Source organism: Pteropus medius, unplaced genomic scaffold (assembly GCF_902729225.1).
Source record: "Pteropus medius unplaced genomic scaffold, Ma_sr-lr_union100, whole genome shotgun sequence".
Lineage (NCBI taxonomy): Eukaryota > Metazoa > Chordata > Mammalia > Chiroptera > Pteropodidae > Pteropus > Pteropus medius.
This window is the reverse complement of record NW_024342473.1, coordinates 1,135,341-1,149,559: the sequence shown is the minus strand read 5'-3', so window position 1 is coordinate 1,149,559 and position 14,219 is coordinate 1,135,341.

The window sequence follows — 14,219 nt, the reverse complement described above, 5'->3', positions numbered from 1 at the left end:
GGGCAAGCTGCACCTTGTTATGACTGTATCTCCTTTCTTTCCAGAAGTACTCAATATCTGGCAGAAATTATTATTTAGTAGGATGCAATGCCTGATATTGGGTAAGTGCTCAAATACTTGGGAAATCACAAACTAGATGATAGTAAAAGATTTAAGTATCAAAGGGATGACTGGACTAAGGACCTTTAAGGTCCAATCATGAGACACTACATTTTTTTGAAATTCTAATTTGAACCTGGCTGGCTTGAGTAGATGATGCTGAACTTCAATGATAAAAGAGAAATGCTTTCAAGAGGAAGATAAGGAAGCCAGTTCTGAGTTCAAATAAGCCCCTTCGAAAGTGATGAACCCATCGAAAAGTGAAGACCCAAATATTTGATTAAAGGAAAAAAAAGTACAATATAATGTTCATCCTACACTATACCACTTCTAATTTTCAAATGTAAATCTCTACATAGTTCTTAGGAATTATAGTAGTTTGACCCTAGGAATAATCCAACTGTAGTAATATCCTCAAAGAATAAACTGCTCAGTTATATAACTCAGATTATATCTTGAAGAACATGAAAATACCATGCAGAAAGGAGGGGGCAGCCACTCCCTGTTACCAAATGGCCACCGCAGCAGTCGCGGTGAGCTTCTGCGAGGCTCCATTTGTTGCCTTAGTTGACTGTTGACCTCTGTTGATTATCCCTGTCACCTTCGCCAATGTGTCTCATGCAGTACTCATTCTTTTCTGCCATCTCAGGGCTTTATGAGCTGTAAATCAGTTTATAACTGATAAACACACATCCACTCCCACTTAAACTCTGTTCCAAAGAATAGTTGCAAAATATTAGCCTGGAAAATTAGCTTAAAGAAATGTAGCATGATTCTTTTTGTCTTATTTTTAATGTGTCTTCATTGCAGGTAATATATTTTGAGAGGGTCTCTGGTAGAAGGCTGGTTTTGATTGCCAATGTCATAACCTAAATTTCATCACAAATATTGATTGATTCGAGAGTGACAAACTAGAATGGTCCCCAATTCTCTATAATAGAGCCAAGTTTAATCTTACTGTTGTCAGAATATTACTTATTTTGTGGAATTCAGTGCGAGAAAGTATGCTCGTATTCTGACTCAAATCTGTAATTTCTGGTTGGGTTTGCCAACAACAGTGTCACTATAGCACAAAATCAAAGTTTAATGTATCTGTGTTCACGTGCTTTCTAGATGCATTTCAGAGTCCACTTGTAGTACAGATAAGCTCTGAAATCTGCTATTTTGGATTTTATCCCAGAAACTCTGCAAACAAGGTATGTGGTTATTTTAACTTGTGTAAATCATCCTTCTTGAGGTAGTTCATTTCTTTTAGACAGTTCTAAATATTGCAAACTACATCATTAAATTGAACCAAAAACATGCCTCCCTGAATTTTTTTCCATTTTGGGGTGTGAACATTTTCCAGGTAAAAGCTGCAAAGACTCAATTTCAGCCTATTATGAAGAATAACTTTCTAACAATCCAAATGCTTCGGTGAACAGCGAATTCCCTATCAATATGACCGCTGCATGAATTGAGTATATATGCATTGCATGTATACTATGTGTCAGACACTTTTTTAAGTGTTTAAGCTTCATAAATTTTCTATCAGAATAGCACCTTTATGTGGGCACAATTATTATCCCACCTTACAGATGATACAGGCACAGGGATTTTAAGCAACTTGTCCAATATCACACATGCAGATAATAAATTAGTAAATGAGTGGAGCCAGAACTCCAATCCAGGCAGTCTAAATTCACGGCCCACACTGCAGAGCTCTGTGTATTGCATCACCACTTGACACGGAAAATTCTAGCAGCAAAGGAGGTTTGAACTAAATGACATCCAAAGTCTTTTCCTACCATGAGGATAAATGCAGAGAATTCTCATGCGACATGAACATTTCCCCTTAACCATCTGTCCTCTAAAGTTGCCTCTCTTATGAGCTCCCTTAGATATTTGTACTTTATAATGGCACCTATCCAACTATTTTATAACTGCTTATTGTTTTTCTTCCACACAAGGCTGTACTTCCTTGGAATGTATGCTGAGTACTTAGCACAGTTCCTGGCAAAACATAGGCAGTTAATAAGTATCTGTTAGGTAAAGGAATGAAAGATATCATGAACCAATGGTAACATCCCATTGTTCTGCAATTTAAATTTTGCAAGTCTCACTGCAGCACTAGATTCTAGAATGAAGCCTAGAAAGGAACAGATATACACATATACTAAAAGTTAAGGGTCATTAAAATACATATTCTTTTATGCTAATTGCATGTTGCTTACTAATAAAAGAATATAAATATTTAACAATAGATTAGTTAAGGAAATTATGATCTGTTCACCCATTGGAATACTGGACTTCTATTAAAAACGATGCTGAAAAATAATAGTTAATGACATGAAAATACATTCTCAAGGCATTACATTAAAAAAAAATTAACCAGTAAGCTGTTTTTTGTGTATGTGCATGTGAGAATGAAAAGAGAAACAAATAAAGCAGTCAGTACACTACAGAAGGGACATATTATACCCCCTAAATAGCAATAATGTTTTCCTCTGCTGTAAAACCAGAGATGAATCTTTATTTTTTACAGGTGAAGTTTTTTCCCATTATATTAATCTCTATTTTCTAAATTTCTATAATGATCATGTATTACACTTAGAAAATAAAAAATAAAGGGATTTTTTTTTTACTAAATACAAATGAATTGCTTGTATAAAATAATTAGAAAGGAATGGGTGCAACTTCTACCCATGTGCTCTGTTATCTCTTTTCCCAATTCTTTAGTTGAAATACTGTATATAGGTATGTGTAAGGAGAAGGGGTAGTTCTTGGGAAATATTTTATCAAAGTGACAACAAAAGCATAGTAAACCATCATCATCCAAACTTGACTAATGTGTTCAGATGCTACTGTGCTAGCATAAATCTCCTCATGGTTTTGTCTTCCTCTATTGGTTGTAAAAAATGCACTAACTCTCATTAAGTGATTAAAACCAACCAACCAAACAAGCAAGCAATAACAAATCCTTCATAATAACAAGTGCTGCTGAAAAGAAAAACAAGTAACAAGTGCTGGTTGTAGAAATGAAAAAAAGTAAACAGCTGTAAGTTAGTAATGGTCCTTGACCTGGAACTATATAATTTATGGGGAAAATTATATATAAAAATTCCAGGCAGATATAGTATTTCTAAATGTTTTCTCCAGTTTTTTTTTCCCTTGGATAACACCAGAGTTTGCAATTTCTGAAAATGTTACGCCACGATTTCAACTTCTTAATTTTTCCCCTACCGTAACAACAAAAAGGAAATTGTTGCTATTGAGAGATGGCCATGCAGTTACAAAAAACAAAAACCCCAAAGCAGTTTTTAAAAGAGAGAGCTACGGTAGGTAAAAGGCAATAACTTGGCGAAAAAAATCACTGTTGAGAGTGATAACATTAAAAATAAGCAAATAGTGGGTGAGTTAAACATCTGAAGATATTGTCCACCCTCATAAATGGTGCTAGACATCTAGCAGATGTGGATATGAGGTATACGTGGAGTCCACTCTGGGTATACAGGGACTATCTTCAGGACTCCTCTGCAACTACACATAGGCATAATCCAAATAAGTCTGTGCTATCTGACTGCTCGAGACTAGGTTGTGGCTAGGAGTGATCTTAGAGCATGTGAAAAAATATACACATTAAAAACTATATATAGCAATATAGATGAATCCCACAGACTAGTACAGGGTGAAAAAAATTTTTAAGTCCGCACTGTATAATCCATTTACATGATGCTCTAAAATACGCAAAACAAATCTATGTGACACAATTCAGAATAGTGGGTTTTGGGGGAGTCAGGAGGATGGAGTGAGGTTTCAACCAAGGGACATGAGGGAAGCTACTGCATTATTTATAATGTTCTATACTTCATCTGCATTATGGCAATATGAAGTGTACACATTTGTAAAAGTGCATTGAGTTCTTAAACATATACTTAAAATTCATTCACTTTTCTGTATGTGAGACTAGCAAGTTAAGGGTAAAAAGAAAGATATTTTAAGTATTATACACTTACTGCACTTCCCAAAAGAGGGACACTATAGTAGGCAGCCTAAATCATTCACCAGAGAGGCTCACCCTGTTAGAAGACGTTTCATGAGATTTCTGTCAAGATTATTCCTTTCCCTTTTCTCAGTCTCCTGAGCAGCCTTCCAAATACTTGTTCAATCTCCTGGAAAGGCTAGCACGATTCTACAACCAGAGACACCTAGCTGTAAATCTTGCCCTCATCACACCGACCAGTTTTGAGAACTTGGGCATACTCTCCATGCGTTGGTTTCTTCATCTGTAAATGAAATACTAAAAGGCAAAACATCTGACACATTGACATTTTAGTAAATATTTACTCACTACCTATTAGTTTCCCTTCCAGGGAAAGAAAGGGTAATAAACACAAATTATTCTGGTGACTGACTAGTAAGTATTTTCCTCCCCTGAATAATACATCAGCATTATTATATGTAGCTGTCCCATGAGCCAATCCTCCACCTGATATTGGACAGATCCCATCACTGGGCTGTACAAAGTTGAGGCCAGACCCCACTGAGGAAAATGCAGCTCCTGAGGCCCCAACAGAGCACCCGCCTGCCTCCCTTCCATCGACTCCTCCTTCTACAGGCAACAGCTGATGGACAAACTTTTCTGGATGACTGATGCTTCTTTCAATCTGATCTTATAGTGTGTTGCCTCCCTGGCCTTTTACACAAATTCCCCAGAACCCATTATGAACTTGCCATGCTGGGGCCAAAGCAAAACTATCTGCATCCTCTTTACACATTCTCACCATTTAGCTTATCTGAGAGCCTTTCAGAAAGCTCATCAGGCCATTTTAATTTGTGTATTCAAAAATGACATGCTGGAGATAAATTATGGCATTTTTTGTAAGTTGGAATAAGAATAGAGTAACTGGCAGTTTCCTGAGTATGTGATTGACAGCCTGCTGTTTGCAAAATGTCTACAGCTACTGCTGCCCAAAATTACTGATTACTGTTTACCACAGACAGTGGCTTGGACAGTGCTAAGCCACTGAGGATTGCTGCATGCCAGGTGGCCTCTCCACCACTCTTATTTCCTAGTTGCCAATGTCAACTACAGCCAAAATGCCACTTAGCCATAGGCACCAGCATATTTTATTTTGGCCTAGTGTGACCTAGATGCTTCAGCTAGAGACAATAGCACTAATATGCCATTTATTTAAGACAGTAGTTCTCAACTCTGCCTATGCCTGGCTCTACCCCTTCCACTCCTGGGATTCTGCTTTAATTATTCTTGGATGAGACTGGTAATGGTTACATTTTAAAAGTTATTCAGATAAATCTAATGCGCAGGCTGGGTTCAGAACTAGAGACTTAAGAAATCTGTAAGGATATACAGCAAAATATGAACACTAAGTCTATCTGGATGGTGAAGTTACATATAAATTCTACTCTGTTGTTTTTGTTTACTGTGTTTTCTAATTTTTAAAATATAAAAATGTCTAAATTGCATATAAAAATCCTTTTTTTTCAAAAATGAAATCCATAAGTTAAGTAAATATGAAGTTAAATTTTTATTCCCATTTTACTAAATTCATATCCCTACATTGGAATAAATTTGAGGTAAACTGTAAAAGTGAGAATCAATGACAGTTCTCTTTTAAAAAATAAATGAGATTAATACAAACAATACCTACTCCAAATCTGGGGGTATTTAACATGGTACCATGATTTGTAGAGTCATTTTAGAGTCTTCCCTACCCACAAATAGCTATGCCAAGGTCAGAACTCCCTGTCCTTACCTTTTTTTGCTCTTTCTCCAAGTCTGTGACAATGACTCACCCTCTTACACATATCAGGAAGGATATTAGAAACTGCTTTCTGACAAAGATTTGGCTTAAAATCACTCACACGAGGTGCTCTGTTTGCTGGTGGCTTGACTTGACTTGCATAGATTTAGAGCATATATTTGCTAGCTATAGATATTGAAGTTCTCCAGAGTCCCCAGCCAGGAAAGGGCATTCCTTGGTGAGATATATCACTTATTATCCTATATTAACATACCTGCTCCTATGGGACAGCTCTCCACAACAGAGATGTAGCTGGTCCCAAATGCCAGGAGTGCTAATGAGATACCTTTGCTTACATATATAGGACTTCGTTTATAGTTTTTGGGCGCTACTATCTTCACTTGTAAAATGGGAATAAAAATACCTCCGAAGTATTTTCCGATCCTTGAAAATACAAATGATTTACTGAAGACCACCTGCCTAGAAAATAATAATATTAAATATTAGACCTAGATTTCTAAATGTAGTTATCTACTACATTATAATTGTGGTACCTGCTTGATTCCTACAGTTCTTCCATTTGTACTCCTGTCTCCTCTGTTTCTTAGAATGGTAACTGCACTCCTCACTCATTTTTTTTTTTTCTGCCTAGGTTCCTTGCCTTTTCAGACCTCAATACTGTCTTCTCTTATGTCGTCATTTGACTTTTCCTATCCCCTGGTTCTACATGAGGCCCACAGACTAGTATTAGAGCCTGAAATTTCTTCCTGCATTATTGAATTTTATGTATACAATAGAATAACGTTTGGGATACAACTCTTTTCTTAAAAATAACTTATCTTATTGTTTTCTTAATATAGCTGCTCATTGTTAAAACTTTAAAAAAGATAGCAACAGGGAAAATTGAAAACACTCAATCCCCAAACCTAGAAATATCTCTACTATCACCTTTAGTCTTTTTTCTATGAATATATATATTTTTTCTTCAATCAAGTGACATTATAATGTCAACACTATTCTGTAATTTGTTTTTTTTTTTAATTAATTAACATTTACTTTTTATGGTGACATTGGTTAACAAAATCCAATAAGTTTCAGCTGTACACTTTAACAGTAAGGCATATATATGTTTACACTGTGTTTATCTTCTATAGTTAGATTCTTTCTGTCACCACATATTTGACCCCCTTTACCCCCTCCCCGCTACCCTCTGGTAACCACTTGTAATTTGTTTTTTACTCAACAATACATTGGAGACTTTCTATCTTTAATGGTTCCATAGTAATCCATTGTATGGGTGTATTAGAATTTGTTTAACCAACCCTGCATTGTTGGGTAGTTAGGCTGCATCCAATTTTATCTTTTATAAACATGTCCTTCCAAATATTCTTGAAGCAAATCTTGGAGCATTCTTATCACATTCACACCTAAAAGTGTAATATATGGAGCAAATGGCATGTAGAAGTTTGAGTTTTGACATGTAGTGTCAAACTGAATAGAAATTTTACTTCAAATTGATTAATTTTTTGGATAGTGGGGGTCGACAAGCCATGGACATTCTTCATCCAAATTGGTTTCTTGCTATAGTCCCTCACTGCGTGTCTGTGAAATGAAAAGCCAAAGTTAGGCTGGAAATTGGTAGTGATTGGTCTGCACCTTCACCACTACTAAACTAGCTTTGAATAATCCTGAAATTCAATTCTACTGAACTTTAGTGAATGCCACATAGTACTAAATACAATGTGGGCACTATAAAGATAAACTGCCCACGTTGAAAGTGTTTACAATTTAGTGTTCACATGTAATTATCACGTAATACAAAATATGATGAGTTCAATAAGAAAATTACAAATTGCTGTGGGAAGAAGAATATTTCTGAATAGGGTGGGAAGTTTACATAACGGAAATTACACTTAATCTAGGCTTTGATGAGGATAAGGTTAGCCTTTGGCAGTAGGCAGAAGGCATCTTGAGAATGGAGACATACAAAGCAAAACACTCAAGGGCAAGAAAGTGTGTGACATTAAAAAAAAAAGAAGACAGCAATCAAGGTGTCTCACTGGTAGTGCTAACGCAAGGCAATAGTGGGAGATACACTGGAGAAGCAAACTGTACCAAACTAACACTTTGCTGAGGAAGAGAAACTGTTTGGAGGGAAATGAAGAGCTGAAGAAGAGGAGAAAAATGCTGCAGGAAGGTTACTGTGTCAGCAGTGTAGGTCAAAGTGGCATCTGGTGTAGGGGATTACTGCTGTAGCCCTGTGAGAAGTGAATAAAGGGCCTGGGAAGGGAAAGGAAGATGAGAAGAGACCAACTATGAGACAAAGAAAATTTTTCGCTGAAACTCTTCAAGTTACATAGAACATAATAATGCAAGCACGTGAACATTGACACAATTAAAAAGCTGGACTTATAGTCTGTGTTCCCCTCTCTACACACCCAAATTTTTCCTAAATAAATATTCCATTGTCAACATAGACTGTTCACTTGTTTAGTTAGCTTTATTTGAAAAGCACCAGCACCACCTGGTGACAATAACTCAGACTGCCCCTCCAAAAGTCCCAAATTTCATCCTTTTTCTTTCAAAAAATGTTTTGAAATAGATTCACACATATCTAAAAGTTGAAAGAATACTAAAATAAACACCCCTATACTATCCTCTGTATATAACAATTGTTAGTGTTTTGCCACATTGGCTTTAGCTCTTTTTATATATGAATATATGCTAAACTACTTGAAAGTAAATTGTAGACACTGGGATACTTGAACTCCAGAATTTTCTGCATGAACTTCCTAAGGAAAAAAAAAATCTACATAAACATGATACCGTTGCCTTGCCTGAAAAATTAACAAGACTTTTTATATCACCATATAATATGCTATATATTCAAATTTCTCAAATTGTCATAAAAATGTTTTTGTAGCTTTTAATCCAAGATCTAAGATCTAATTCAAGACCTTATCAAGACTTAAGCTTTGCTTTTGGCTGTTATGTTTCTAAGGTTTCTTTTAACCAAGAACAATTTTCACTACTTTTTTTTTTCACTTCCGGTGACATTGCCATTTTTTTAAATATCCAGGCCAGTTAATTTACAGAATGTCTTACACTCTGTACTTGTCTGATTATTACTTCCATAATTAGATTCAGAGTAAACATTTTAGCAAGAATACTTCATAGGCAGTTTTGTGTATTTTTTATTTGCATCACTTCGGGTTACATAATGTCAGGTTGTTACCATTGTTGTTGCTAAGTTTGATGACTTAAGGTGGTGACCACAACATTTGCCCTATGTAATTAATGTTGTGTGGGGTTATATTTGGCTGCCAAATATACCCAAAAACTTTTACCCAAAGGTTTTAACATACACTGATAATCCTTACTTGAAGCAGTTACTACATTGGGAATTGCAAAATATGATTTTCTAATTCTATCATTTTTTTGACATTTATTATTAAACAGTAACAGAAACAAATTAACCTAACTATAAATCAAACTGATAAAATAATAAAAAAGAAAATAATTGTGATCAAGTAGATTTTAATCAAGTACTCTATACATCCTTAGTGAGATATATTCTAAAGACAAAAATAATTGAGAAAGAAATAATGTACTTGGTACATTATTGGCAATCATATAGGTATTGTAATTATGAAACTTTTTATGTAATTATAGAATAAAACAAATAAGCAAATATATTCATAAAATTAGAAATCAAGATTTCACTATAAGAGAAAAGGGATACACACATAAAATAAAATCAGGTGTGGAAAAATGCTGCAATGTTATAATTCAAATGTTATATTTGAATTAGAGGTATCAATATTAACCGACTTAGAAAAAATTATTACTTAGTTCTGTCTACTAATCATTTAAACAAAGATATTCCAGTAGCAATAGCATAGCTAACACCCAGTTTCTCATATGCTTACTAGCCATTTACATATATTCCTTTGTGAAGTGTTTGTCCAAATCTTTTGCCTATGTTTATTGGGTGTTTTGTGTTCCTTATGATGGAGTTAAAGGATTTCTTTCTGTATTCTGGATATGAGTTCATTAACAGTTATATGTCTTATGAATATTTTCTCCTATTCTATGGTTATATTACTTATTTTCCTAATAGAATCTTTTGTTGAGTAGTTTTTAATTATGATAAGTCCAGCTTATCCATTTTTTCCTTTTATGGTTATTGCTTTTCTGTATCCTGCACAAAAAAACCTTTGCCTACCCTCAAGTCAGATATTCTTCTGAAACCTTTATAGTTTTACTTTTTTTGTTTAAGTCTATAATACATCTAAAATAAATTTGTGTATATGAAATAGGCACTAAAATTAATTTTTTTCTACATAGATATCCAGATATTCAGTATCATTTAAGATTTTCCTTTATCTTTCAGATGACTTTGGCATCTTTGTTGAAAATCAAATGTCTGTATAAGTTTGAGTCTAATTCCCTCCATTCTGTCCTCTGATTTCTTGTCAATTCTTATGCCAGTACCGCACTATTTTGATTACTATAGCTTTATACTAGTTTTGAAGTTAGGTAATTAAATCCTCTAACTTTGTTCTTTTTCAAGATGCTTTGGATATTATAGGTTCTTTGCATTTCCAAATAAATTTTAGGAAATTTTGTCAGTTTCTACCTAAAGCATGGTGGAATTGTGACTGGGATTGTGTTGAATCTATAATCAGTTTGGGGAGAATTGACATTTTAACAACATCGAGTCTTCCAATCCATAAACATGGTATATATATCCATATAAAATAATCCTTTAATTTCTCTCAGTGTTTTATAGCTTTCAATAAAGTCTTATATGCCTTTATTAAATTTGTTTCTAAATATTACAAGTTTTTGATGCTATTGTAAGTGGAATTAACTTTTAATTTTATTTTCCAGTAGTTTAGGGTAACATATAACACGATTTTTTTTATATTAATTTTGTATCCTGAAAGCTCACTAATAGTTATTTTGTAGATTCTTTATGATTTTCTTTCTTTAACATTTTTTTTTTTTATTTTCCCACTCCCCCTTACCCCCTCCCTTCTGGTATGTTTATGATTTTCTATGTAAATAATCATGTACCTGCCTAAACAAAACAAATTTTCTCTTCTCTTCTAATCTTTATGCCTTTTACTGATTTTTCGTGCCTTATTGCTATGGCTAAGACCTTCGAGAGAATGACTAGAAGTAATGAGAATGAGTATCCTTGCCTAGTTCTTGATCTTTGAGAAAGCATTCAGTATCTCACCATTAAGTAGGATTGTTAGTTTTTGATATATGTGTATGTTTCTCTGTCTCCAAATCTCTATCAGTTATTGGATTTAAGGTCCACCTAATCAATATGATCTCATCTTAACTCGATTACATCTGTCAAGATCCTATTTCCAAATAAGGTCACAGTCACAGGTATTAGGGTCAGGTTCTTCAGCATGTCTTTTACAAGGATACAATTCAATCCAAAACACCTGGCAAAAAAAAATCTTTCAAAAATGAAGGGAAGGTAGGGGATGGGGGAGGAGGGGGGAGGTAGACAGGGTAAAGGAGGTCAAATATAGGAATGGGAGAGAGTGAAGTGGGTAAAGGAGATCAAATATATGGAGCTGAAGGATACTGGACTTTGGGTAGAAAACACAATAGAATATACAGATGTCAAATTATAATGTACACCTGAAAATTATATAATTATATTGACCAATGTTACCCCAATAAACTTAATTTTAAAAAAATGAAAGTGAAATAAAGATGTTTGTTGTAGCCACCAGCCCCCGAAAGACACATGGACCACCAGAAATCAGTGAGTTATAGGAAACACACTCTTTACTCAGCCAGCTGGGTCTGCCAGGGGTACACAGACCCCAAATTAAGCAGCCTCAAAATGTAGAGGTACAGGGTTTTTAAGCCCTAAATCCCATTCCTCATTCTGTCTTAAACACAAAGGTCTATTTTTCTCCTATTCACTACCATCAACCCACAGGTCGGGTGTGCAAGCGGGGGTACAGAAGCAGAAAGCTTATTGTTAGAATGTTATGTTCCCATGGGTGATAGCCTATGTTCCCATGCGCGATAGCCAAGCAGTAATTTTCCAGCCAGCACAGTTTTCAAACATATGAAAACTAAAAGAATTTGTCATTGCAGATGTGAACAAGGAATGTCAAAGGATGCTCTTTATGCAGATAAACAATAGTACCAGATAGAAATCTGAATGTACACAAAGTAACAAGAAACACAGAAATGGTAACTATCTGGATAAATACATTTAATTCTTTTTCTTATTATTTAAATCTCTTTAAAAGATAATTAACTGTTAAACAAAAATAACAACAATGTATTGTGTTGCTTATAACATATGTACAAGAAGAATCCTTGGCAAAAATAGCATAAAGGCTCGGAGAGGAAGTATACTAGTATGATTCTCATACTATGCATGACATGTAACACACCTGAAGGAAGTCTTTGAAAAGTAAAAGATGTATACTATAAATCCTTAAGAAATCTATAAATTAACAAAACAAAGAGTTAAAGCTAATAAGCCAATGAAAGTGATTAATGAGATAATAAAAAACAAATACTTGACTAATCCAAGAGAAGTCAAAGAAAGAGGAAAGAGAAAACAATGAACAGATGAGATCAATACTAAAATTGGGATTTTGTTTTATAGGAAACCATCAAACGTTCCCTAAAGTAGTTGTACCATTTTATGATCCTATCAGCAATGTATGAGAATTAAGCATCCTGACCAACATTTAGTATTATCAGCCTTTTAAAATTTAGTTATTCTAGTGGGTCCATCATGATTTTTCACTGTGATTTTACTTTTGTATGTCCCCGATGACTAGTGATAGTAAGTACATCATGTACTTACTGGGCATTCAAATATTTTCCTTTGTGAAGTATCTAAGTCATTTGCCTTTTTTATATTATATGAAGTAGGAGTCCTTTAATCAATAAGAATATGTTATTTGCCTCTATATTTTAAGAATTTCTTTTTAAAATTTTTTTGATTTATAGAAAAATTAAGAATATGCTACAGAGAGTTTCCATATTCTCCCTCACCCAGTTTTTCCTATTATTAACATCTTACAGTAGTATAGTACATTTGTTATAATTAATGGACCAATATTGTTATATTATTGTTTACTAAAGTCCATAGTTTATTCAGATTGTTTTTTTTTTTAACCTAATTTATATTTCTGTTCCTGAATCCTATCCAGGATATATATTACATTTACTTATCATGCTTCCTTCAGCTCTTCTTGGTTGTGAATTTCTCAGATCTTCTTTATTTTGATGGTCTTTACAGCTTTGAGGAGTACTGGTCAAGTATTTTGTAGGCTATCACTCTAATGAAATTTGTCTGTTTTTCTCATGGTTAGACCGGGGATATGAGCTTTGAGGATGAAGACTACAGAGGTAAAGTGCCATTTTCTTCACATTATATCAAAGGTATACATTGGCAATGAGGTTTATCATTGTTGATATTGATCCTGATCACCTGCCTTCAGTGTGTTACTACGTTTCTCTAAAGTCACTCTTTCCCCCATCCTTTCTATACTGTACTTTTCAGAAAGTGGTCACTATACACAGTGGGGATTTATATTCCCCTTTTCAAGGGCAGAATAGCTATATAAATCATTTGAAATTTTTCTGTAAGGGTCATTTGTCTCTTTTTTTCTTCATGTGGAATATCTATATAAATTATCTGGAATTCTTCTTTGCTGACATCTATTATTTCCATTTGCTTATTAATTTAATTATTTGATTATATCTGTATGTACTCATGATATTTATTTTATACTTTGGATCATCACACAATATGACTTCATTTTGTTTCTCAAGGTATTCCAGCTTTGGCCATTGGAATCTCTTTCAGTTGGTTCCTGTGTCCCTTTGACACATCTTCATCAGGGTAAGCTTTTTTCTTTTCCTTTCCTTTTTCTTTCTTTCCTCCCTCCCTCCCTCCCTCCCTCCCTTCCTTCCATCCTTCCTTCCTTTCTTCCTTCCTTCCTTCCTTCCTTTCGGCACTTTCTTACATTCTGGAACTACAAAAGATGCTCTAAGTTTATCTTTTGTATTCCCTGCCCTAATTTTAGAATTGGACATTTTTCCAAGAAGCCCTAGTTCTTTTTATAGGAGAATATTAGAAACCAAATTCTGGTCACCAGATTTGCTCATTGCTACTGGGGTATCATTTTTTTAGGTCTTCTCAGCTGACAGAGCAAGGAAATACATGGATGTATATTAACCTGTATAATCTATATATCTATAAATATTTTTAATGTAACCACATATAGCTAAACTTAGTTCATACTTGTCTCCAACTCTTATCCATTACCACATAGATCATTCCAGTCTCCTCCCCTTGGTTATCTGTGAATTCTC